Raw genomic sequence first — 25856 nt, 5'->3', positions numbered from 1 at the left:
TGACAGCTAATCAGCATCCGCAAATTAGGATGTATCCTCTCCGCTCCTGCGCGGCTGCTATATTATTATTAGCGAGGTGCGGCGGACAAAAGACAACAACCTCGGCAATGCAGCACAACACCCTCAGCCCTGAGCTGCATCCTTGATTTAGGCGTAAGCAAGTGTGGTGCTTTTTGTTTCCTGGAAGCCATTGCACATAAGAAAGAACCACAAAACATTGTTACGGTGCTGCATTGACAGTGTGGTTGTATATGCTGGCTATTTCATCAACAAAAATGAGTTTGGGCACAATAATAAACACCTATATTTGTTACTTCCAAAAAATGTACTATTACTTTTCTTTTAAACTACAAATCTGTTGTTGTTGATGTAGTGTATGTGTTAATATTGTTAATGTAAATGATTGCTTGCTTCTTAACGTATACAAAGAACCCAAGCCTCGTCTTCCCCCCTGGAACACCATGTCTTTGTTGTCTCCCATAAAACCGAATGAGGACTGTAAAAGGGTTAGTGCAGACAAAACAAGCAAATGCACCCAACAAGTGTGGTCCTCCAGGGGGAAAGATAGACAGATGTTGCAGTTAAGAACCGCTATTAGGCCTTGGAGGAGTGCGCGGCTGAATTTGCTGAAATTACCTCTTTGTGCTCATGGTCTCTGCTTGTGTGCGTGTGTTTTTCTGTACGAATGTGGTTTGTGTGTGTGCATTGTAATTCTGCCTTCAAGCCTTCCTGGAAAATTTCCAAGGGAGTTTGGAAGTCGTAATTATGATGTGAGGTAGGTTCAGGTGATTTTGATTGGAAAATCGACTAGACATGTTTCATATTTCTTTCCTTCTAACCTCCAGACAAACTCACTTTAGTTATATATGGCTGCTATCGCTCTATATACCATTCTGTCTATCTATCTGTCTGTCTACCGTTTAATCGTCATTCGTTCTTTTGTTTGTATTATGTATATATCGTTCTATTATTTTATATACCTTATATACCTATTATTTTATATTCTATCTGTCAATCTATCTCTCTATCATTCATTCTATCAATTGTTCTGTTGTTTAATCTGTATATCGTTCTATCGTTCTGTTGATCTATTGTTCTAGCCATCGTTCATCTGTCTATTGATCGTTCTATCGTTCTACCTATCTATTGTTCTTTTAATCATTCTATTGTTTGTTAAATTGTTCTATCTATATATCGTTCTATTGCTATTCTATATTCTGTTCTATCTATCTATCTATCTATCTATCTATCTATCTATCTATCTTATCTATCTATCGATCATTTTGTCGTTCTGTCGTTTTCATTCTTCATTTCATCATTCATATATAAAATGAAAAGACAGTCATTTTCAGTTTAGTTCAAATGTATTTTTATGTGTTTGTGCTTTTGTTTTACATTAGATACAGAGTTTTACAGTTAACTTTGATAGTCCTAAAAATATATACTCCTCCCCTAGAACCCTCTAGACCTCAGTTTGAATGCTTCTGAGCTAGATAATATAGCAGGCAAGTCCCGGGCTGTTTTGAGGCCAAGTCCATCCCTTGTAGCGGCTGTAACAGACAGTGTCTACAGAAAGCACAGTAAGGTGAAACCATTACAGAAGTACCTGCAGGGGCACAGGCATGTTGTATTATGTGTGTGTGTGAGCTGCTGACATGTCGATCTCTTGGGCTGTGAAGCCCTTGAGTCTATCAAACCCTTCCCCAGCAGTGAGACCCCTCTTCTCTGCTCTTTTCTTTCCTCATCTCATCCTCCTCCCCTTTTGCGGGCAAGGCAGAGGTGAATTCAGTCAAGTCGAAAGACTGAACATTTCTGCTTGTTGCCCGGTCATCTTTGCAGCAGCAAATAGAGCAGAGAGTGTGTGTGTATTCACTACTCCCGCTGTGGCCCACCGCCTCAGTCCACTCAGCAAACACACAGCACTTGTAGACATTACCTTAGTAATGACACACAGGGCATGTTTGTGTGTGTATATGAGGGCCAACATCTGGAACGCAGCGAGAGCATGTAGATGAAATATAACCTGCTGAGTTCTCCGAGTGGAAAGCGTTGTAATGGTGTGTGTCCATTAGCTGGACGCTCTCTGTGCCTGCGGTACCACTCTGTATCGCCTGCTGGGCCAGACCCATCGCATTTGGCCCAAAAATTACATTTCAGAGTCCATCCATCTGTGTACATCCTGTCTGCGCTCCTAAACAAATTACGGATACATTTCCTGGCTTGTGCGGCGTTGAAAACCGCAAACTTTTGTGTGTGAATGTATGAGCGGATGAGGTAACATTTAGAGACTGCTTGATAAATTCATGATAACTAACGAGATGCATGATTGTCGCCGCGGAGTGAATTTAGTAGCTTTGTTTTGACAGGAGCGCTGCAATTTGAGAAGAACATGATGTCTATGGATCCCAGGCAGATGAGGCCAATTAACCCGATCTAATCAAATTGTTACATCTGGCTATGGAAATGCAGACTGTTGTTGCTGGGTGGGCTGTCATCCTAAAGGTTGCATTTGACATAACTGTAGCATGTTCGCAGTTGGAGGGGTTTATTGCTCCCTTGGGCGCTTATGATAGTTCATTTCACTCGTGTGTGGTTGTAATTTGCAAGCGTGTCAAATGTGACTCTACCAGCGGATACTGAGTTTTATCCTGGCACTCAAATTGATATGCAGAAGCTAAGATAATTCAATTTGCGAGATAAGTACAACGTAACGTGATGAGTGGAAAGATCTTAACAAAACAAAATGCTTGAAAGATCAGGCAAGAAGTGACTGATATATATGGCTGGTGCTATATAGAATAATTGAGTGTAGATATATATACACAGTTGAAGCCAAAAGTTTACATACATCTTCCAGAATCTGGAAAATGTTAATTATTTTAGCAAAATAAGAGGGATCATACAAAATGCATGTTATTGTTTTATTTAGTACTGACTTGAATAATGAAATATCTTATATTTCATATAAAAGATGTTTACATATAGTCCACAAGAGAAAATAATAGTTAAATTTATAAAAATAACCCCATTCAAAAGTTTACATATACACTTGATTCTTAATATGGTGTTACCTGCCTTTTAGTCTTTCAACTTTCACCTCTGCCTTGCCAGTAAAAGGGGAGAAGGATGAGATGAGGAAACAAATTCTGTTGTTTTTAGCATTTTTGTGTATTTGAACCCTTTCCAACAATGACTGTATGATTTTGAGATCCTTCTTTTCATGCTGAGGACAAATGAAGGACACATATGCAACTATTACACAAGGTTCAAATGCTCACTTATGCTTCAGAAGGAAACGTCTAGGTTACGAAGGTAACCCTCGTTCCCCGAAGGAGGGAACGGAGACGTTACATTGGGATCTCGCTTGAGAGACCGATCACCTCTGAGCCTTATTAAAAAGGCCAATTGAAAATTGGCGAGTGGACGTGCGCGCCGGCCACGCCCCCGTACATACGGGTATATAAGATGGCTGCGCGCACCACTCAGTCAGGCTTTTGCTGAAGAGCCGGGAGAGCCCAGCGTCAGCGCGACGCCAGGGGCGTGGCAGGGGAATGTAACGTCTCCGTTCCCTCCTTCGGGGAACGAGGGTTACCTTCGTAACCTAGACGTTACCCCTTCAGTCGAATCACTTCGACGTTACATTGGGAACTAGACCCATGGAAAAGGCCACGACCCTGACGCCGCGTTACGCACAACGCCACGTGCCGGCAGGTCTTCCCAGACGTGTCCGCAGGCGGTCATTGAACGTAACCTTCCCAACGCCCCGAGGCCCCCTTTTTATAAGGGGGCCTGCAGGGATGCCAGATGTACTGAAGCATGGGTTGGGGGGGCGGAGCACATGCAATTTGTGCATGTGGAAATGAGAATAATTCAATATATCCATAAGATTTCTTAGGGATACACGAGGGAAACAGCGGTCTCCTCCGCTGGAAAATATTGAAAAGTATAGCCACAACCTGCGGGGCGAAGGAGACCCAGGCAGGATCACAGCCAAGGACTACTCCGCATCTAGCCCTGACTGCGGGGCATGGAGGACCCAGGTTCGCCGGAGGGAACATTCTGGGAGATAGCGCACGGATCCACGTGGGAATGGCGCAGCAAGCCGACACCAGCCGTCCCCCCGCTCGCCTGAAGTCTTATGTTAAGACACGGGAGGAACGGCCTCTGCGCGGAGGTTGAAGAACCTAGCGAAGGTATTAGGTGTCGCCCAGCCCGCAGCTCTATATATATCTGCTAGTGAGGCGCCATGAGCCAACGCATAGGATGAAGCAGCACTCTTAATGGAGTGGGCATGAACACCTAAGGGGCATGGCTCTCCCAGATATAGATAAGAGAGGGAGAGGCATCTACCACCCAATGAGCCACCTCAGTTTGGGGACAGCATTCCCTTTCTGCTGAACCCCAAGCAGATAGCTGCTAGGTGCGTCTGAAGTGCCGAGCGAATTCATTTTCACATAGACACAACATCGCAAGGCTGGGTCTGCCTCCTCCAGGGCAGAGCTTGCAGGTTCACCACCTGACCGCGGAAAAGCGTGGTGGGGAACCTTGGGCACAATAGCCGGGCCGGGGTCTCAGGTAGTAACGTGAGAGTCGCCGGGCCCGAACTTCTTGACACACTTTGCTGGCAAGGAAAGCTTGTAGGTCTCCAACCCACTTAATAGGAGCCGGGGCAGTCAGGAGCGCTGTCTTAATGACAGGACTCGACTGAGGCCCACTGAGCACCTCTGGGGAACCTTTGCTCGTTCAATGGGAGCCAGGGCAGTCAGGAGCGTTTTTCTCGCTCGACTGAGGCCCGAGGCTCCAAGGGAGCGCCCCGCGGCCTGAGAAGGCGACGGGGAAGCTTCCCTACAGAGAAGTTTGTAGGTCTCCTTACCCTCTTGATGGAGGCCAGGGCAATCAGGAGCGCTGTCTAAATGACAGGAATTCTAGCTCGACTGAGGCCAGGGGCTCAAATGAAGCGCCCCGCGGGCCCGAAGGGCGACGGGGGGGTCCCAAGAGGGTATGAGGCGCGGTCTGGCACCTCTGAGGGACCTCACGACCAGTGGGTGCTTACCTATTTTGCTTCATCTACTGCATGTGATATGCGGCTAAGCGGCGGCATATATTCCGAGAGTCGAGGGGACAGCCTGCGCTCCAACTCTCCTGCAGGAAAGGAAGCACTACTGCAATCGTGTATCTCTGTACCTCTCAGCGAGAGGAATGCCAGCGATAGACCTCATCTCAGTGCGTGAGCCAGCCTTTGCCAAGGGAGCCCAGTACCGAGTGATAGTTTGTATCACGGCCTGTGGAAGGCCGGAGAGATCTATGGTGTCAAGCCGTGCCCTTACAGGGAGGGACTGCCGCGAGGGGAAGGTTACTAAGACCTAAGTCCGGGTGGGCCGTCCTTGCAGCGCAACCTCCAGACTTACTCCTCGTCCTCCCTGGACTCGCACAGAGTCTGCGCAAGGAGGCTCACTGGGGAAGGGCGTACTTGGGCCCCGGAGGTCAGCTATGTGCCAGAGTTACTCTGGCAATGGGAGGAATCGGGAGGGCGAGCGGATGTGGCTGGGCCTGCCGATATAACTCCAACTAGCTGCGTCACGGGGTGGAGTCGCCATTCTGCAGGTGGGTGGACTGCCGTGGGAACCGGGGGGCTGCACGGTTGAGTTTCCCTGCTTTAAATGAATGGCAAGTAGCAAAATCTGCCACGTTGGACTCCATGGGAGCAGATGGGAGGAGCTGTAAGCCTCTGTTGTACATGGCAACCCAACCCGTGGTAAGCCACGGGCTGACTTGTCGGCAATACTGCGGGAAAACGCCAGTCCGGAGAGAGCCGAGATGCCATGCCCATCATAGGACTCGATCGTGCTGCAGCGGTCTCACATGAAACAGCTTAACGGCAAGCGGCTAGAGCTGACATGTGCCCCAGGAGCCTCTGATTTGAGGGGACCGCTGAATAGTTCCTGATTAGCTCAGAGACTACAGCACCAACTGCGCGCTCTTGGTAGCAAGGCGGGCCGTCTTGTGGACCGAGTCGGGCTCCCGACCGAGGAAAGGGATTCCCTCGGTTGGCCTGAAGGACCAGATGGCGGGGGTGGCGAGGCACCAGGTCCCTGTATTCGCACAACGGAACTCACGAGTGGGCTGGTAAGCACCAGTCGAAGAGACGGTTGAAGATGCGAGTACCTGTCTGCCGAAGAGGGGACAGGGGAGCTCCTATGGCCTAAAGAAGGCAGGAAGGAGAGGGACTAGCCAAGTGGAAGCACCTCGCGCTGAGCGCTCGACCCCCGGGGCAGACCGCCGGAGGGGTGTGCACCGGGGAAAGATCGAGACGCGACAGCGGGTGCCCTTCAGGCAGATGGCTGCAACCCAGCCCTGGAGACGGAAACATACTTGTATGTGCGTCGTCGTGAGCATGTGTGCCGACAGCCTAAGAAGGGATCGGAACAGAGCTCCATCCAGGGCGGATGTTAACCCACCACTCTAACTGGACACGTGAAGTCAGGACTCTTATCAAACCCCGACCTCGTCCCGGCCGGAGAGACAGGCTGGATCGCGTCCTTCGCCAGTAGGAACGCGACCTCCGCAGGCAGAACAGAGGCACGCCTGTTTCCGAATAAAGAATGTAAGGGGTACCTGTGAGTCTGGGCGGACGCCTGGAGCCGGGCCGTACCGTCCGTATCAACCAGTGTAGTGGTATCAAGGGAACGTTGACCGGCGTGACCGTGGTGGGGCAGCCTGGGGAAAGACAGGGAAGGAGACAAAACCCAGAAGGATAAACGTCCTGGAGAAGTGTCTAACTGCGCTAAGCAGTGCTTACCTACTTCCCTGGTTCCCGCGCTGGCGACATCCGGTCCCGAGTCTGGTTCCGAGGAGTGGAAGTGCTGCTCAGGAAGGAAACTCGGGGCCGGGGCCCCAGAGGTGAGAAAGCTGGGTCTTTCTGTGATTTCAAATGACCGGCTAAGTCCCGCTTCCAGCGGGAGTGCCGACAGAGTAGCTCTCTCCACCTCCGGGGGTGCTCGCATCAGGGACGCTTCGAAGCTCGCCTGCGAGGGTCTTCCGTCGCAGGACCCTGAGAGGCGAGCGGCGTCCCACTCCCACGGGCGGCTCGACGTCGGCTGCGAGCCTGGATCGTGTGGCTCAGCAGGGGACGGAGCTGCGGGGGGACGCCCTCGGCGACGGGCAGGCGGAGGCGGGGGCCCAGGCGGCGGAATGGTAACTTCGCGGCGGGGCAGGATATGGTGGACGGCCTCCGTCTGCCTCTGGACCGTTGGAGCGCCAGAGGAGACGCCCAGCCCGAACGACGGGGAGGCGTACTGCTCTGGCAACTCGACGGGGTATGCTGATGGGCGGAGGATCGCAGGCTTTTGGGGGCCGGCGATACGTTCGACGCCGCTGAGCAAAAACCCTTCACGGTGTCGCCGAATAGGCCGCTCTGGGGAATGGGAGAGTCGAGAAAGCGAACTTTGTCGGCCTCTGCCATCCGGGCCAGAGTCAGCCATAGGTGGCGTTCCTGGACCACGCAGGTGGACATCACCTGACCAAGGGGACACGCCGCGACCTAGTGGCCCGAAGGGCGAAGTCAGTGGCGGCGCGGAGTTCTTCAATTACCCCCTGGTCAGGACCACTCTCGTGCAGGCCTTAAGGTGCCTGCACCTGGCACTTTTGCAGTGTTGCAATGGCCTGCAGGGCGGGGCAGCGTGTCGGGGGGCGCAGAAAAGGCCCAGCCGATGAGGGCGGAAGAAATTTCACATGCCCTAAAAGGGAGACGCGGAGGGCCCCACCAGGCGGCCGCGCCCGCGGGCAAAGGTGCACCGCGATGGCGCGCCCGACCTGGGGGACCGCCACGTACCCCTTGGCTGCCCCGCCATGGAGAGTGGCGAGGGGAGAGGAGCTGGAGTGCGCTTCAAATTAATAGGGCGCCATAGATTTTGTCAGCTCCTCATGCACATCCGGTCAGAACGGGACCGGGGGGGAGCGCGGCGCTGCCGCCGGTGCCCCCCCCAGGAACCAGTCGTCCAGCCTAGAAGGATCGGCCGGAGGCCCCTGAGGAACCCTCAAACCGATCCCCCCCGGCTGCCCGGAAAAGCATAGCCGACAGTTCGACATCAACCTCCGGGGGGGCAGCGACCACGGGTGGGCGCCGCGCCGCGGGAAGAGATGTGTCACCGTCTGACTCTCCCTCTGATGCTGTGACAGACATCTCATCCTCTGCAGGAGCACCGAAGGAGACGCTCAGCCCGCCAGGCGGGGAAGCGTCTGCTGCGGAAACTCAACGGGACCGCGCTGAGATAGAGAGGTCCGCAGGGCTTTTTGAGCCGGCGGAACGCTGTCTATCGTAAATTGAATGTCCCCCCCCGCGCCCCACCGCGGTGGCCGAAGAGCATAGGCGGCTCAACGGCTGACCACGGGAGGGAGGCGGGGGGAGCCAGCTCGCGAACGAGCGGCAGGACTTCAGCGTGGTCATGGTCATGCTTTCACCGCATGGACCATCCATGAGCACCACCTCAGCGTGCTCAAAGCCTAAACACGTGAGGCAGCGCTCATGTCCGTTCGCTGAGGAGAGGAAACTACCACATCCAGAAACGCACGGCCGAAAAGACATCCTGAAAAGGACGTCTAAAACGGCCGCTAGAAATTGCTCTTTTGTGATCCCGGTTTGCCCAGGGAGGGGCCGCGGGGCAATGCACTCGCCGGGGCTGCTCGCTGGAATGCAAAAAGGCTTTATATGGCCGTGAAAACGGCCGCCCGCGGGACCGCGCTGACGGCTGCCAAACAATGCTCTTTCTGTGAAACACTCTTTTAGTTATGGCAGCGCAGCAGCAGGAGGGAGCATGAACTCTGAAGAACTCTTCTCGGCTGTTTAGAGGCTCGACACATCGGCTCTGAAAGCAAAAGTCTGACTGAGTGGTGCGCGCAGCCATCTTATATACCCGTATGTACAGGGGCGTGGCCGGCGCGCACGTCCACTCGCCAATTTTCAATTGGCCTTTTTAATAAGGCTCAGAGGTGATCGGTCTCTCAAGCGAGATCCCAATGTAACGTCGAAGTGATTCGACTGAAGGGGTAACATTATGCATTAAGAGCCAGGGGGTGAAAACTTTTGGAATTTGAAGATCAGGGTAAATTTAGTCTTTTGTCTACTGGTAAACATGTAAGTGTCTTCTGTAGCTTCTTAAGGGCAGTACTCAATAAAAAGAAATATTATACTTAGGCAAAATAAGAAAAAATGTATACATCTCCATTCTGTTAAGAAGCATCAGTGAGCGTTTCTGTAATAGTCCCTCAGTTGTTCTGCTGTGAAAAGATGGATCTCAAAATCATACAGTCCTTGTTGGAAAGGGTTCAATACACAAAAATGCTGAAAAACCACAGAATTTGTGGGACCGGAAGGATTTTGTGTTGTTCATGTAACAACACAATATTAAGAATCAAGTGTATGTGAACTTTTGAACGGGGTCATTTTTTATAAATTCAACTATTATTTTATTTTGTGGACTCTATGTAAATGTCTTTTAAATGAAATATCTTATTCAGTTCAGTACTAAGTAAAAAAAATTACATGCATTTTATATCATCTCCCTTATTTTGATAAAAATAATTAACATTTTGCAGATTCTGCAAGGTGTATGTAAACTTTTGACCTCAACTCTATATACATACACACACGCTTACACATACATTGCTTGATCAGCATGCAGACCCATTACCATCTGTTTAAAAAAGCAGCATGTATTCGATTTTACATAAGCACAAAAGGGAAGCTGTATCGACTGACAGAACATCTATATTCCCTCATACAGGAATGACTGATATGCAACTTTTAAACATCAAAACAGTAAAACATCAAACAAACTTTGTTTTTCTTCCCCAACCAAATGTTTTCTTGAGTTCATTTTTCACATACTCCTCTGATTTCAAATAAGTTTGTGATAGAGGTCTTTCTTCATGCACATTTCGTGCTGGCCGCTCTCTCCAATCTCTTATCCTTCTCTCCGTGGAAATAGATTCTGTCCCGAGAAACAGCGAGAGGAGGAGACCCATAAAGAATGAAATATTAATTCTCTCGATGCCCGTGACCTTGTGCGGTCGCCAGCGCCGCATTTTATTGTGGGAAATGGGGAGATAGTGAAAGCAATAGATGTTGAAGAGTTTTTCCCCTTGTCCTGCGATAAATGAAATGTGTGACTCTTTGACACCTCACTTCTGAGGCTTCGAGACACAATATTGAAGAAAGAGAAGGCTGCGGATATTTTAGAAGAAATCAACATGAAGGCACTTGCTTCTTTTATTTAACTCCATCGCTTTGGACGGAGTCCCATGTGGCACGTCCGTGGCGTGTTTGTGTATGCGAGAGCATGAGTGTCACATTCGCCCTGTGAAGGACAGACGTGATCAATAGAGATTATTAATGTTTCATGAGTGTTGCCACATGTATGCGTGCTTGCGTAGCTCTTGGGTTCTTGAGGTGCTGAAGCCACAGGTTCATGGACTTATTGCCATTTGTTGAACCTGTCATCCATCATTTCTCTCTTCCTCTCATTGTCTTTCTCTCTCCCTTCCCCCTCTCTCATATTCCCCTGTCAAAATTGCATCTCTTCCCCTCCTCCTCCTTTTCTCCTCTGTTTTACCTCTGGTTGTGTGCTGAAAGATGAACTCCAGCCGTTTGGAGACATCATAAGGTCACCAGCAATTTAAGACACAAAATCCATACAAGCAAGTGATGTAAGCCGCGAGCCACTCTATCTCTCCGAAGTACATCAGCTGTTTGTTCTCATTCTGTTTACACAGTGCTGCTACAAGGTAAACATTCCACTGGAATCCACTGCATTTAATTATAGTTGGACTTGTGTTTTTATCGTTTTATAGAGTTCTTTTGAGGATTTCAGTCCATGTTTACTATCCTTGAACTATTCTTACACAAGTAGATCGGGGCTAGTTGTTTACTCCAAGTAAAAGTATTGAGCAAAAAGTGTTTTACGCCTTACTAAAACACATTTCATTGCGCACACATTTACCTTTTGGTATTGGGGTATGTTGTCATAGTATTTTATAGTAATTTAATAGTAATTTATTGAAGCCATCATGCAAAACCATTGCTTGAGAAACATTTTTCAGAACTGAAAAATCATAGCCCTATGACAATTAATATTAATTATAATACACAATTTTAAATTGCCATTTATTTTTATATTTTCAGTTTTCATTTAAACTTAAATTTTAGTAATTTTGTTATGTGCTTTTATCACTTTTTTTATAATTATTTATTTGTTAGTTTGTTTTTATTTTAGTTTGTTAGTTATTTTAAAACTTCAACTTAAACCATTTTTATCTTTTGTGAATTATTTAGTATAATTTTAGTATTAATCATACACTGTTATAGTACTTCTTTGTATTTTAAATTAGCATTTTTTTATATTTTTAGTTTTCATTAAAAAACTTCATTTTTTAGTATTTTTGTAATGTACTTTTATACATTTTATACACACTTTTATACATATATATATATGTGTGTGTGTGTGTGTGTGTGTGTATGTGTGTGTTTGTGTGTGTATACATTATTTTGTTTTTAATTTAGTTTGTTAGTAATTTTGAAACTTCAACTTAAACCATTTCTAATTTTCATGATTTTTATTATTTTTTTGTATTTTAGAATTAATTATATACTATTATAGTATTGCTTCATAATTTAAATTAACATTTGTTTTTATATTATTAATTTTCATTTAAACTTACGTTTTGGTAATTTTGTTATGTGTTTCTATCACTTTTTTATTATATTTATTTATGTTTTTTTTTTAAATTTTAGCTTGTTAGTAATTTTAAACCTTCAACTTAAACCATTTCTAATTTTCATGATTTTTTCGCAGTATTTTTGTATTATTTTATATACTAATTTTTCTAATTAAAACACTAATTTAAATTAGCATTTATTTTGAATTCTTAAATTTATCACTTTTTTATTATATTACGTTATATTATATTATATATATTTAGTTTTGTCAATTTAAAACTTCCATTTGTAATTTAAAAAAAAATTGTTTAATCAGCATTTTTTTTTATCTAATAAGTCCAAATTTCATTATTAGAAGTTCATCTAATAGTAATGTTTATTTTTAAATAATTATTCAGTTGTTAATAGTGGTTCTTGATATGTTTCAAGCTTATTTGCTATTAAAACAGGACAGCTCTGCAACATGTCAAAACTAAATTGCTGTTCCAGTAGGCAATGTCAAACACTCACCGAGCATTTCCTGCTGTTAAAGCCTTGCGAAACATCTTCATGTAGATAAACCAGACAAATTCCATTTCATTCCACAGCCTTTTCTTTGTTTCCTTCTAGCTGTTAGCAATACTTCCCTCATTAGTGTAGCAGTTAGCCTTGTGGTAATTCAGCAGCGCTGAGCAAATTATCTGTTGCCTTTTAATTTATTTTTTGTTTATCAAGACTCTGTTTTTCAGACATTGTGCCTGTTGTGGGTAACGGCTAACTATATTCTTCATCTTTTCTGTCTGATCTCAGCAGTAATTAGCAGATTTCAGGCCGGTTTCAGACGGATATAGCTGTGAAGGCAGGCAGGCGATGTGCCCGGGCAGGGTGGCAGTATGCCTGGCGAGGGCTGCTTGGGGGGAGAAAGCCGTTCTCTGATGTTTACTTTTGCTTTTTGAAGTTTGCATTAGGTTTGTTTAGCGTTGCAGGATGGTTGAAAGTGGGGCAGCGTGGTTTGATGAGCCGCGGCACATCAAATTAGCATCAGGAGCAATCAGCGATCAGGAGAGACAGCGCTGATGCGTTGGTGTGTCTCGGGGTGAAACACAAACACACATACATACTCATTCTCAAACTAATGTGTTTGACAGGTCTTATCCTACACAACCCAGACTTTCACACTGTATACAACCCAATCTGAAGCCAGAGAAAGCCAAATCACTGCATTTGCCAAGAACATAGAGTTTTTGTAATCTTTTCTTGTTTTGTTAGACATTTTGTTTGCGTGATAGATGTTTTGAAACCCTTTATGTATTAAATGTAAATGTATTAATGTATTAAATATAAATGTATTATAAACTACTTTTATGTATTATTTAAAAAATGTAGTATATTTTGTTGGCTTTTTAATATGTGTTTAGAGACATTTACAATAGTAGATAGTTCACGAAAAAATGAAAATTACTCCATGATTTACTCATCCTGAAGCCATCCTAGGTGTATATGACTTTCTCTTTCAGACAAATACAATCTGAGTTATATAAAAAAAGTCTGAATGTCTTGGTTCCTCCAAACTTTGTAATGGTTGTCCAATAAAGTGCAATATTTTTTTACACAATTGCATTGATTCTCTTCAGAATGCCTTTATTTACCACCTGGATGCACTTTATTGGACTTCAAAATCTCAACACCCATTCACTACCATTATAAAGCTTGGAAGAGCCTAGACTTTTTTTTTCTAACTTCGATTGTATTAATCTGAAAGAAGAAAGTCATATACACCTAATATGACTTGAAGTTGAGTAAATCATGGGGTAATTTTCATTTTTGGGTGAACTATCCCTTTAAGGTCCCTGGTCAGATCTAATATTCACAAATGGGTGTTTCTTCAAGTTCAGCCTCTGTTATATCCTAGGAATATTCTAGGCTAGAACTGTATCCCAAACTTTTTATTATGCTTTCATCATTTTTTTTTTTCATCTATTTATTATAGATTTATTGTTACCCTTGCCAGAGTCAGACTTTCAATCATAAATGATGAGAAACCCATAATTATTACCTGTATTTTAAAATAAAATAATAATCCAAAACAAAGATTGAAATAATCATAAATCACAATATTTGATCTTCTATATTATCTGTTTAGATTATTTTTTTATTTATTCACTAAAAAATGACTATTGTCCCATCATTTACCCAAAATGCACTTGGATTTGTGAAGACACAAAAATGAAGGTAAATTTAACTTGTAGTCATAATATCTTGTTTTCACAGCATCAGTCATCAGTCTTCCATGTTGGCGGCACTAAATGTACACAATGTCACTGATCTGAACAAAACTTGAATATTTTGTGGATTATTGCTGCTGAAAATGGTCAATTATTGTCATGTTTTAAACTGTACTAATCGGCCAGACCGGGAAAAACATTTGCAAAACCTGCCTGAGGAACAAAAGGCGTTTGTGGTTGGCCAAACTGAACCAGGATTTCCAGGTTAAAGATTTTTGACAACATTCATGTTTGTTCTTATCATTTCAGGTCAGGTAGATGAAATATAAGGCTAATGTCTTAATTAATACTGCCCGTATGTATCATTACCACATATTAACTTTAGTTGGTCAAAATATTGCACCTTTCCTGCTTACTCCCTATAAGATTTAGCAGCTTCCACATGTTTTTTTCTCTGCTTTAGACAGCATAAATTAGCAAAACAACAAACTGTATTTAGTAGTACATTAATCGTGCAATCCATGCTGTTGTTTACACATTGCCAGGATAGCAACACATCCGGGTAACTGACCAAATCGTGACGTAAGCGCAAACCCTCAAGGCTATTTATGTTTGCCTCATTTCCAGTCAAATGAAAAGTCAAAGTGAAAAAGTAATAATAATGTTTACATCATTATTAGCTTTAGCAATTAGCCTTAAATGGCTATACTGCTACGCTTCACAGCTTTGTTTTCTTACTTAGACTCATTGTTATGTGTTAATGTGGTGCTGGGGGAATGATATTTCCTTGTTTTTCTTACTTAGCCTGATATAAGACGAATGGACTCGACTTGACTTTGATATAGCGGTGTAACTAGGAACGGTTCGATTGTTTCTCTGGCACAGTTGCTTTTGCATTCTAAACTGTCATTTGGGATGCATTGTAGCGACTGCTTTCCCTTTGGGTGAGCGCGAGAGCAGTTTATCTAAGAAGCAGAAAGATTACGCAGGGGAAAATCTCTCGTTCTCTCTCTCTCTCTCTGTCTGTCTTTTCCTGAATCACCACATTCTGTGCCTGGAGGGGGCAGAGGAGCCGAGAAACAGTGAATGAGATAATTGTCACTCAGTGTTTCCCCAACATTACTTTTTTTCCCGGTACTTTAGCCTACTTTGTATAATAACGAAAACATTTATTTCAGTGAAAAAATTTTAACATTTTGAACACTAGGGCTCTACAATCTTTTGCATTTTTTTTTAATAAATTCTTATAATCAAATGAAAGCATAAACATTTAGTTATTTTTAATCAAATGAAAAATAAACCCTTTTAATTTTTGGCAAACAAACAGAGGTTTGCTGTTAAAATCAATACATGGAAGAAAAATTATATTCAGTTTAAAACTTTTAAATAATAATTGTAGTATTTTTTTCTACAATTAAGTGGTTAATCTTGTTGTAATATTTATTTTTTTATCATATATATTGTTTTATGTCAATTATTTAAATAGGAATATATAAACACCTACATTATACTGTCCAAAAGTAATACAAGACTAATATTGTTCTGTTTCATGTTAAACTGTACTTTTATTTTGACAGGTTGCCGTGAAGTTTCTGTGTGTACAGTATGATATGATGCTAGTTTTCTCAAATGAAACAGTAAAAGGGACACTCACAGCAGCTTTGGAGATTGAGTTTATCTGTTCATGTGAGATGCAAATGCCAAAAATTAGCGTTAGCGCCACGTGTGCTTCAGTATGCGTGTAGTAGAAAAAAAACGCGTCTCCGCCATTCATACAGAGGAACATGCAGGATTCATATTAAAACGGTCTTTTTGCATTTCAGTTTTCACAGACACTAGTCCATATCGCGATTTGAATTTAGTGACAGACCAACTTTTGATTTATTAATCCAAAAATCAACGAATTCCGTGGCATTCCGCGCTATAGTAAATTCCGTTTTTATGAATGGAGTGCGCGATCCCGTCCGTGTTTTCGCGGAGGAGACATTGTAAACGCGCGACCATGTAGAGACAGAAATGACATGCCTTCGAGTAAATAAGATAAATAACATAAGGCTATTTAGTTTGTTTAATAAAAGAACAATGTATAGCCCTGTTCTATAGGAAAGATAACCTTAAATGGCTTCTATTGTGATCTGGCGCTATATCAAAAAAATAAAATGAACTTGATGTTTAAGGGGGGCGGGGGGTGCCGTTGGGGGGGGTGGGCCACCCCCCTAAGATAATGGTAGGGGAAACACTGGTCACTCTTTATCAGGGGCGCCGCTAAGGGGGGGAAGTTAGGACAAATCTAAGGGCCCACGCCATTTAGGGGCCCCCAGAGATCTGCTTTTGTGTGGTGGGGGGGCCCAACCTCACATTTTGTCATAGGGCCCAAAATTGCGAGCGGCGCCCCTGCTCTTAATTGAATCCCAAGAGCATTTAAAACCCTGAAGACGATCGGAATCAAATAGTAAACTTTCCTGTTGGTTTTGTCCGCGGCCCTTTAACGTTCCCTGGATGTTGCGTGTAGAGGTCGATCGATATGGGTTTTTCTATAACCGATGCCGATGTTTAGAAGTCAGGGTCAGCCGATTTTTTTGGCCGAATTTTAGGGCCGATATCTTGAAGTTCTTCCCTTTATTTGCATGCTAAAATGTCACACTAATAATAAGTGGATGCACATCATTTCTAAACTTAACATCATGAACAATGAACACAAGGAACCATCTTTCGGATTTTGAGCACTGCACAGTATTATTATAAAAGATTTAACCAAAGTTAACCAAATCGAACTGACCAAGTATTAAAGGTCCCACTTTATATTAGGTGGCCTTAACGACTATGTACTTACATTTAAATTAATAATTTGGTACAGTGTACTTATTGTGTACATACATGTTTTTACATTGTATTTATATATTTTTACAAAACCTATATGTAATTACATTTGTAATTAATTTCTGTAATTACCATTGTTGAACCAACCCTTACACCCTAACCCACCCTGAAACCTACTCATACCACCAAACCTGTCCCTAACCTTACCCATATCCCACCTTAATAGAAGCAAAAGTGTTTTGCAATGCAATATGACCACATTAAGTACATTGTACTACTTTAAGTACATAATAATTAAGGCCACCTAATATAAAGTGTGACCGTATTAAATATATAAAACAGATAATATAAAAACTGTTAATCATTTACATAAAAGTTTAAGAGCTGAGATTAATGTGAAACTTTAAAGTTTTAAATAAAATTCTGAATACAGACATTTTAAACGATTTATATAACTGAGAGGAACTGCCAGCGGATGGCGGCAAGACACTGATTTAATTACTGAATCATCATTCATTTCATTCATTAGAGCAGCTGATTCATTCCTGAATAAAGCAAATGACTCTCTTTATGAATGAGAAATTGAATCATTTCACTAGATTCGTTTAAAAACGTACGTTAAACGAAACACCGCTGTGTTTAAATGGAGATGCACAGCGGCTCAGTTGTGACTTGTTTCAGAATACTTCTGATGAAAAGAAAGAGCAAAATCTTACTTTTGACGACGAAATAAAGCAAAATCAGGCAATAGTGTAATCCGCCTGCCACCAGCACCTATATTTTTTCTCTGATTTATCTAACCGCACACGATCTTCCTATTACAATTATTCTAATTCTTAGTTTTGTATGATGATATGATGAATGGATGGTTCATTTTAACAGCTGATCTTCACATCGCTGCACACTTATATAGGCTTAATCACTCGTGCTTTTAAGCCAAATCCATGCTGAAAAAAAATAACGTTTACTGACATCTGGACGTGACCATATATGTATAAACTCGCAGTATCTGAGGTGACGGAGAGGAAGGTGCAATCATCAAAATATATTTAAAATGAAGCTGGCGCCATGGTCGTGACCACATAACTCAGGTTCAGATTTTAGAAAATGTAGATAATGTTTACATCATTATTGATTTATCTCATCCATCAAATTTTATTATTACCAGACCCGTGGATATAACCATCCTCCGTGCATCACTGTCTCCCAGCGAGGCGAGTAATCGCAAAGCTACATTGTTTGTGAGAGCCGCAGCCTTCTTCACCCCACGCACAGAGTGAAATTCTCCGACTCGGATACAGGAAAAATAAAACAGAACTTATAACACTGGGGTAGTGTTGTCAAAAGTCCCGGTACTTCGGTACCAAGTCGGTACTAAAAAAAATTAAATGTTACGGTTCCAGGTTTTCTTTAGTACCGGTGGTACCGACTATCCGGTCGACCCGGTTCTTGACGCGCTATCTAAAAGGTGCGCACTGCGCAGTTGCGCTCTCCTCGGCGCTGCTGCTGATGCGGTCGCTCTGAATCCACTTGTTGACAAGGAAGAGCCAGGCATGCTACAAACATTTTCGATTCTCGGCTGAAGGCGAACATCATAGATCGTCTAGGTTCTCTCAAAAGAAGGAAACGCATCAAACTGAACAAAACACAGTGAAGACCGACTGCAGGAACAAATGAAAGAGTTCAAGTAAGGTATGTTTCAATTTAATTTGATATTTCGAGCTTCTGTTAAGAACATTATTGCATATTTTAATTTGAATGTCGAATTGTAATGTTGTTAATCGTTAGCATAAGCGGCTAACGCTAATATGCTGGGCTTTGGGACGATTTTGGGCTATTTAACGCTCCCATAATTTTTATTAGGATAAAAGAAAAAAGAAATACATGATATATGTACTACTTATACACACAAAAGGCCTGTTTATCCAAAATATGTGTGTTAAAGAATGTACAAATGCATCGTTAACAACGTCTGTCTTAATATTATGCTTAATATCAGTCTGTCAGAAAACGTTCTTATTCTTGGCAGGTTCATAAAGCTTTTTATTATTTAATATGAACGCAGTTTGGATTAAATAAAAGTACAGTCAAATAAAACACGTTTGATCTCCAGTTTAGTTTTGTCATACTTTACAATAAGATCAAATTCATGCATTATCTAACAAACTTAAGTGAACAATATATTTTTACAACATTAATTCAAAATGTTATTCAATACAAACACATGATCATTCATGTTTGTTCATGTTTAACAGTTTAACATGATTTTATGGATTAGTAAATGTTGAAATGAGCCTAACCTTAAGAAGAATAATTGCCATATACTGTAACTACTGTTTTTTTTTTGTAAGGTCATGTTGTCTAACAAATGAAATCGTTTTGTAAAGAGTTTTCAATACTGCATTTTCTATCTGTGATAGACAGCTAACTTAATATATGTAATCTTATCTAAATTTATTATAAAAGCTGAGGTTTGTTATTTACTGAAAATTAATATTTTTGCTGGTGTCAATGATCTAATGTTGCATCTGGTCAGACTTAGCCCACTGCTTTACTTAAATGTATTATATTTTCTTTTTACAGCTGCAGATTGAGGAAGATCATGAAACACCCCAGCAAACTCTAAACAAGACAACAGTTACAGATGTTTTTATAAGCAGCAGAAACAAACTTTTGGATGAAGCTTGTGTACAATTTTTGAATGCCTGTAATTTATTTAGTTGTTATTTAATAATTAAAATGTTTACAATCCTTGAAATACTTTTATTACTTGGAAAAACCTGAAACTAAATTTAGATAAGTATAATGAATGACATTGGTTTTTGCACATTTTATTTTTCTTTAACTTTATTAATAAAAAAATTGTGTTGTTCAATTAATTTAATTGTGTTTTACTTTGGTACCGAAATTGGTACCGAGAACCGTGGATTTTCACTGGTATTGGTACCGAATACTGAAATTTTGGTACCGTGACAACACTACACTGGGGCTAATATGTTAGCAAACAAGCTGCTGATCGTTTTTGACTACAGTCTTTAAACTTAACTGCAAGTAAGCAAACCTTTAACTAGCCGTAGCATTATGCCAGTTCCCGATGGTCCTATGATTTGTTGAAAGCAACCATTCATAGTTTACTAGTAATATATAGTACATATATGGCCATGGGACTTAGAAATATTAGAATTTAAGCCTTACCTTTATCTCTCAGAACTGTTATTGAATCTTACAAAAGTTTTGGCTTGGGGTCCTTCACAGCAGCGTTCCACCGCACCAATAACATGGGGCTGCCCGCAGACGTGCCTGACTTTAAATCGGCGCTACTAAACACGGAAATCGGCAGATGCCGATATATTAAAAAATAGCAAATATCGGCCGGACGATATATCGGTCGACCTCTAGTTGCGTGTCATGTTTTTGCAGTTTTCAAATCTTCTCCCTCTCTCGTTTCTCCCTGTCAGAGTGATTCTCCCCTCTCACCACCTTTATTCTTTTCTGAACAACAAGTGCGCCTGGTCTCAGCGCGTACGGCTTTTTTCTCCTCCACTTTTCCTTACCCTTTTTCTCTCTTTATCTCCCCTCCCCCTGGTTCCTGCTTTTCTCTCCTCTGGTCTCAAGCTTAATTAGGGAGATGCCAGCCTGATCAATAGGACTCCCTCTCGGGAAAATGTGCGGCTACGGCCTTGGTGTGTATAGGGGGGATGTAGATTGGAAAGAGGGCAGGGACAATGCACCATAGGGACAGACAACAAGCCAGTATGCAGTGGTCTCTCTTTGTAATCTGCCCACTCAGATGCAACACACACATGCACAAATACACTCGCTGTGCTATTTTCTCCCAGCATCCCGCCTGCAAATTATCCCCTTAATCGGGAGCTCTCTGCTGAGGCCAGGTGCGGAATGCAAAGCGAACTGGAGATGCTTCGTGTGACAGTGGTGAGAGATTCACTGGGTTCATTTTGCAGCACTCTGCAGGTATCTCACACTACAGCTGCCTCCACAAAGACTTGCTGGACAGGAGCTACATGAGAGAAAATGCATTCGCATACACTGTCATTTGAGCCTGGCAGATGTATAGGCTTTGATCGCAGCCATTGAGAAAATTACTGTGCTGCAAAAAGCCAATATCTTTGCTTTTTGTCTTTGAGAGTGAGAATATCTGAACAGCCTGAGAATACAGAGCTGTCAACATCAGAATGAAAGTTTTTTGGGGATGTGTTTACCTGGTAGAAAATAAATCAGGTGAAAAATATCTATGGATTTACATTGAAAGTGGAATATGAGGCATATCGGATAAAAGTCCCTTTGGATGTACAGTAGCCTACTGTAAGTCTACGTTCATGACAGCGCATTGCTCATTGCTGTGTTGCCAAGTCCACAGTTTTCCTGCAGAATTTGGCTACTTTTTCACTGTTGCCACTGATTGTTTTTCAACTCCGTGGGTTGAAGTGATCTCACTAATGCGATATTTACCCCTGGAATGCAATTGGGCTAGTTTTGGGCAAATTTTGTTGTAAAAACCTGGAAACACTGTTTGTATTGTCTTTTTGCGCAAGCAAGTCAGTTTAGAACCATGATCTGTTCACAATGGAAATCTGATATTGGCCACATTTAAAACTGAAATGTGAACAGCTATACAAAAAAATCACATCTGAGCAAAAATCGGAATTGAGCATTGAAGAAGTTTACTTCCAGAACAAAAATTTACAAATAATTTACTCACCCCCTTGTCATCCAAGATGTTCATGTCTTTCTTACTTTAGTCGTAAATATTTTATGTTGTTTGTGGCAAACAATTTAGGATTTGGTGCCCACCAGTTTGAACTTCCAAAATGCAGTTTAAATGCAGCTTCAAAGGGCTCTAAACGATAAAAAATACAATTGATATACTTTTTAACCTCAAATGCTTGTCTTGTCTAGCTCTGCATGAGCTCTGTGCATTCCGGGTCAATACAAATAGGGTATGTCGAAAAACTCCCATTTCATTTTCTTCAAAATCGTTTAAAAGTACCAACCCAGCCTTTGCAAAAAAAAGGTAAAACTGTGATGTAGGACATATTTGAAGTTCGAGAAAATGAGATGGGAGTTTTAAGACATATCTAACTGTCTTGACCCGGAATGAGTTCATGCAGAGCCCTTTGAAGCTGCATTTAAACTGCATTTTAGAAGTTTAAACTCATGGCCACCATAGAAGTCCACTATATAGTCAACATTCCTGATTTTTTCTTTACTTAAAAACATAATTTTTTTTACGACTGAAGAAAGAAAGACATGAACAACTTGGATGTCAAGGGGGTGAGTTAATTATCTGTACATTTTTGTTCTGGAAGTGAACTTCTCCTTTAAGGCTCATAGTTTAAACATAGCATCTGCTAAATGACTAAATGTAATGTAATGTAAATGTAGGTCCTGGAATATCACAGAGTAGTGATGCTTGATTTTTTTATAAAGCCTTAGATGCACTTCATTTTAGGTTTCATTAGATTGGATGTTTTGGCCAAAGCAACTGAATTAAATGAAGATCAGTTCATTAATGATTAATGAAATGTTTTTAAAACAGAAAGCACTACTGTTTAATAGTTTCAGTCAGTAAGATTGATTTTTTTCTTTTAAGAAATACTTTTATTCAGCGAGGGCACATTAAAATGATTAAAAGTGACAGTAAAGGCATTTAATATATTTCAAGAAATATATTTCAAATAAATGCTGTTCTTTTGAACTTTATATTCACTGGAGAATCACAGTTTCCACAAGAATATTAAGCAGTGCTTTTAGCATTGATAATAATACATTTTTTGAACACCAATTAGCATATTCGAAAAATTCACGTGACACTGAAGACTGAAGTAATTGGTGCTGAAAATTCAGCTTTGCCATCACAATAATAAATTACACTTTAAACTGTTATAAATTATTACTATTTTTACTCTGTGTTCTGTGTTTGATCTAATAAGTCAGCTTAGTGAGCATAAGAAACTTAAAATCATGAAATCTTTCCAATCCCTAACTTTCGAAGATAAGTGAGAGTCAATTTTTCTGGAGTCGCATAATAGCTTTTGTTAAGACCAAAATTTAAGTAAACAATTAGGAAAGTCTCCTGTTAAAGGAATAGTACACCCAAAAATGCCAATTCTGTCATCAATTACTTGCCCTCATGTTGTTCCAAACCTGTAAGACCTTTGTTCGTCTTCTGAACACAAATTAGGATATTTTTTGATGAAATCCTAGAGCTTTCTGACCCTGACAACAATGCAACTGACATGTAAGGCCCAGAAAGACAGTAAGGACATCATTAAAATTGTCTATGTGACATCAGTGGTTCAACCTTAATATTATAAAGCTACAAGAATACTTTCTGTGTGCAAAGAATACAAAATTAACAACTTTCCGTGTCAGTTTTCGCCGCTCGACGCAATCACCCAGAAGACCCTAGCAACTGCATACACCTTGACAACCAGAACTTTTTTGCACAGGTAAACATTCATAACATTTTCATTAGAAAGATCTCATTAGGTAGTTTACCTTCATGAAATGCACCCGAATAGACCTCACTTAGATTAGTGCTTACAAAAACAAGGCCAACTTTTTGTTTTTAATGGTCTCAGGTGAAGAAAAACTTTCTTGTACATTAAAATCACATGCGGAGTCAAAAGGGCAGAGAGGAGAAGTGAACAAATGCAGCTAATTTGTTCCATCGGCGAGAGAGTCGAATCTGTTTGCTAACAATGCAGGGGTCTGCGGTCCGAGCTGGCAGCTCGTTTTGGACCAACGCCGTTTCCCGCGGCAGCGTTCGCTTCCTCCCAACTGCTTGGACTTTCCAGCTCAGCCATTCCCTAAAATCTGGCTCCGACAAAACACACACACACACACACACACACACACACACACACACACAAACAAGATCTGCTGTTTGCTCTGGACTCTAATGAAAAACAATGGACACTGATGCGAAAATGTGCCACAATTAGCAGGAGAGCGAGCAAGAGCGGCATACTTTATCATTTGCAGCTTGTCCGATTAGTGCCAAGTATGCAAATAAATATTAACTGGGCATTTTAAGACTGTTTGCTGGAAGCCCAGCGGACATGAGCTTCTGCTCTCCTCAAAGGCTCCAGAGATCCAATCAGTCCCAGCTGTCTTATTAAGCGCCTAAATATAACCGCAGCAGCTCAGTTTGTTAGGTGTGCCGCACCAGAGGAAGGAGGAGGGTATTTTTGCAGTTATCTCTCTCTCTTGTCCCCCCCTCCACCTCTCTTTTCTCTGGCTGATGATTAAGGACTCATAGAGGAAAACAGGTTTTACTGGGTTATGGGTTGACTCAGGTGTTTTTGTTTTATTTTTAACAGACTCGTCTCCTGCGCGTGTCTCTCAGTGTATGTTCGACGCTGATATCCGTGTTCGTGTGTGTGCATAGCGAGTTCCTTTGTCTCCGCGCGCGGTAAACCCTCCGAGGACTGATTACCAAATTGCCCCGCAGCAGTTCGACAGGAGGTTGTGCGCGCGCGTTTGTGTGGTGGGATATTGTTTGTGGTATTAATGAGTTACGTATAACTGTGCCAGGAGTATTGGGCATTGCCAGAATTCCTCGCTCTTAGCGACTGTTGCTGTAAACCTCTGGGGTTCGATGGGGAAACGAGAATAACACATTAATTAAGGATTTGTTTTCTAACCTTTTCATTTAAGTGCAGCTGGATGAATGTTACTGCCCTCTTACAAGTCCTAACACTCTTTTTTGTTTGCAAAAATCAGTATTTTCCTTTCAAACTGTCTGTTAGCTAGATTAGATCTCGGCTAGCATGATTCCATTTGTTGATTTTTCAGCAAAGTCTTCTGGGAAGCAGACGTGCTGTCTAATAATTGCTACCTTGCGGCAGTGTGAGAGCCATTAACGTTCGTCGCTATGTAGAAATATGAGAAATGTAGCTGTTTGAAAGCGGTTTTCACTTTAAGCCAGGCAACCGGGCCTGTCAAATGGAGTGTGCCCTTGTTTTATGAGTGACATTGAGGAATTAAGGTAATGTCAGCTTTAATCCGCTCTTCAATATTTAACTTTGAAGATGATTACACTTGCGGCTCTGTCATAATATTTAAATGTCACATCTGTATTCACGTTTCGTAGCGGTGCGGCAGTCGCAACGCAACAGTTTGCGCACCTTTTTCCAGGTCCTTTGAGTCGAGCTTGTCCTGTTGTATATGCATTTGTAAGTAGATTGGTGAGTGTGTCCATCTCTTGTGTTTAATGTGAGAAAATCCCTTTTATTGGCAGCTGCATTTGAATCTGATTTGACTAATGATGCTTGCAGCTAAGATAACCCAGAGGAACAACGCAGTTTCATCTGATGAATACTAACTAAAATTCACACTAAACAAATCTGTTTTTATAATACGCTAAAACAACAGCACAGTTTGAGTTGTTTTCTGAGCTCTTGAAGGCCTGTTAAACAATTAACAATTAATCGTGATTAATTGCATCCAAAATAAAAGTTAGTGTTTCCATAATATTAGTGTTTTCAAAATATTGTCTTAAAATTAAAAAAAGACATGATTGATGGGTCTGTCAAGTGATTAAACACGATTATTTGCATTCAAATCGCATTATAATGCTTTATAATAGTATATATTAAAAATGTTGTACATATTGTATAAATTATCATATATTTATTTACAATAATCTTACATGCAAACATCCACACCTGCTGTTTTTTGTTTTATTTTTTTATTTTTTTATTTGTATACCTAAATTAATTGTATTTTTTTTTACTTTGTCTCCAAAAAAGGTCTGTCAAAAATATCCACAATTCGTAGTCCTGTCAAACGATTAATCGTGATTAATTGCATCCAAAATAAAAGTTAGTGTTTCCATAATATTAGTGTCTTCAAAATATTGTCTTAAAAAACAAAAAGACATTATAATGCTTTATAATAGTATGTATTAAAAATGTTGTACTTATTGTATGAATTATCATATATTTATTTACAAGAACCTTACATGCAAACATCCACAACTGCTATTTTTATTTTATTTTATTAGATTTTTTTTTAAATTTGTATACCTAAATGAATTGAAAAATTGTATATAAAATATTTCAATTTATATATAATATGTATATATATATATATAT

At 41.5% G+C, this 25856-nt stretch overlaps 1 protein-coding gene across 1 annotated transcript in view; it reads right to left on the bottom strand.

Moving 5' to 3' along the window:
* Positions 1–25856, bottom strand: part of robo3 (roundabout, axon guidance receptor, homolog 3 (Drosophila)) — a 227771-nt gene that overhangs the window by 22273 nt on the left and 179642 nt on the right. The gene's annotated exons all lie outside the window — the stretch shown is intronic.

This window comes from Garra rufa, chromosome 23, assembly GCF_049309525.1.
Source record: "Garra rufa chromosome 23, GarRuf1.0, whole genome shotgun sequence".
Lineage (NCBI taxonomy): Eukaryota > Metazoa > Chordata > Actinopteri > Cypriniformes > Cyprinidae > Garra > Garra rufa.
The sequence above is the reverse complement of the archived record's forward strand: the minus strand, read 5'-3'. Positions and strand labels throughout refer to the sequence as shown.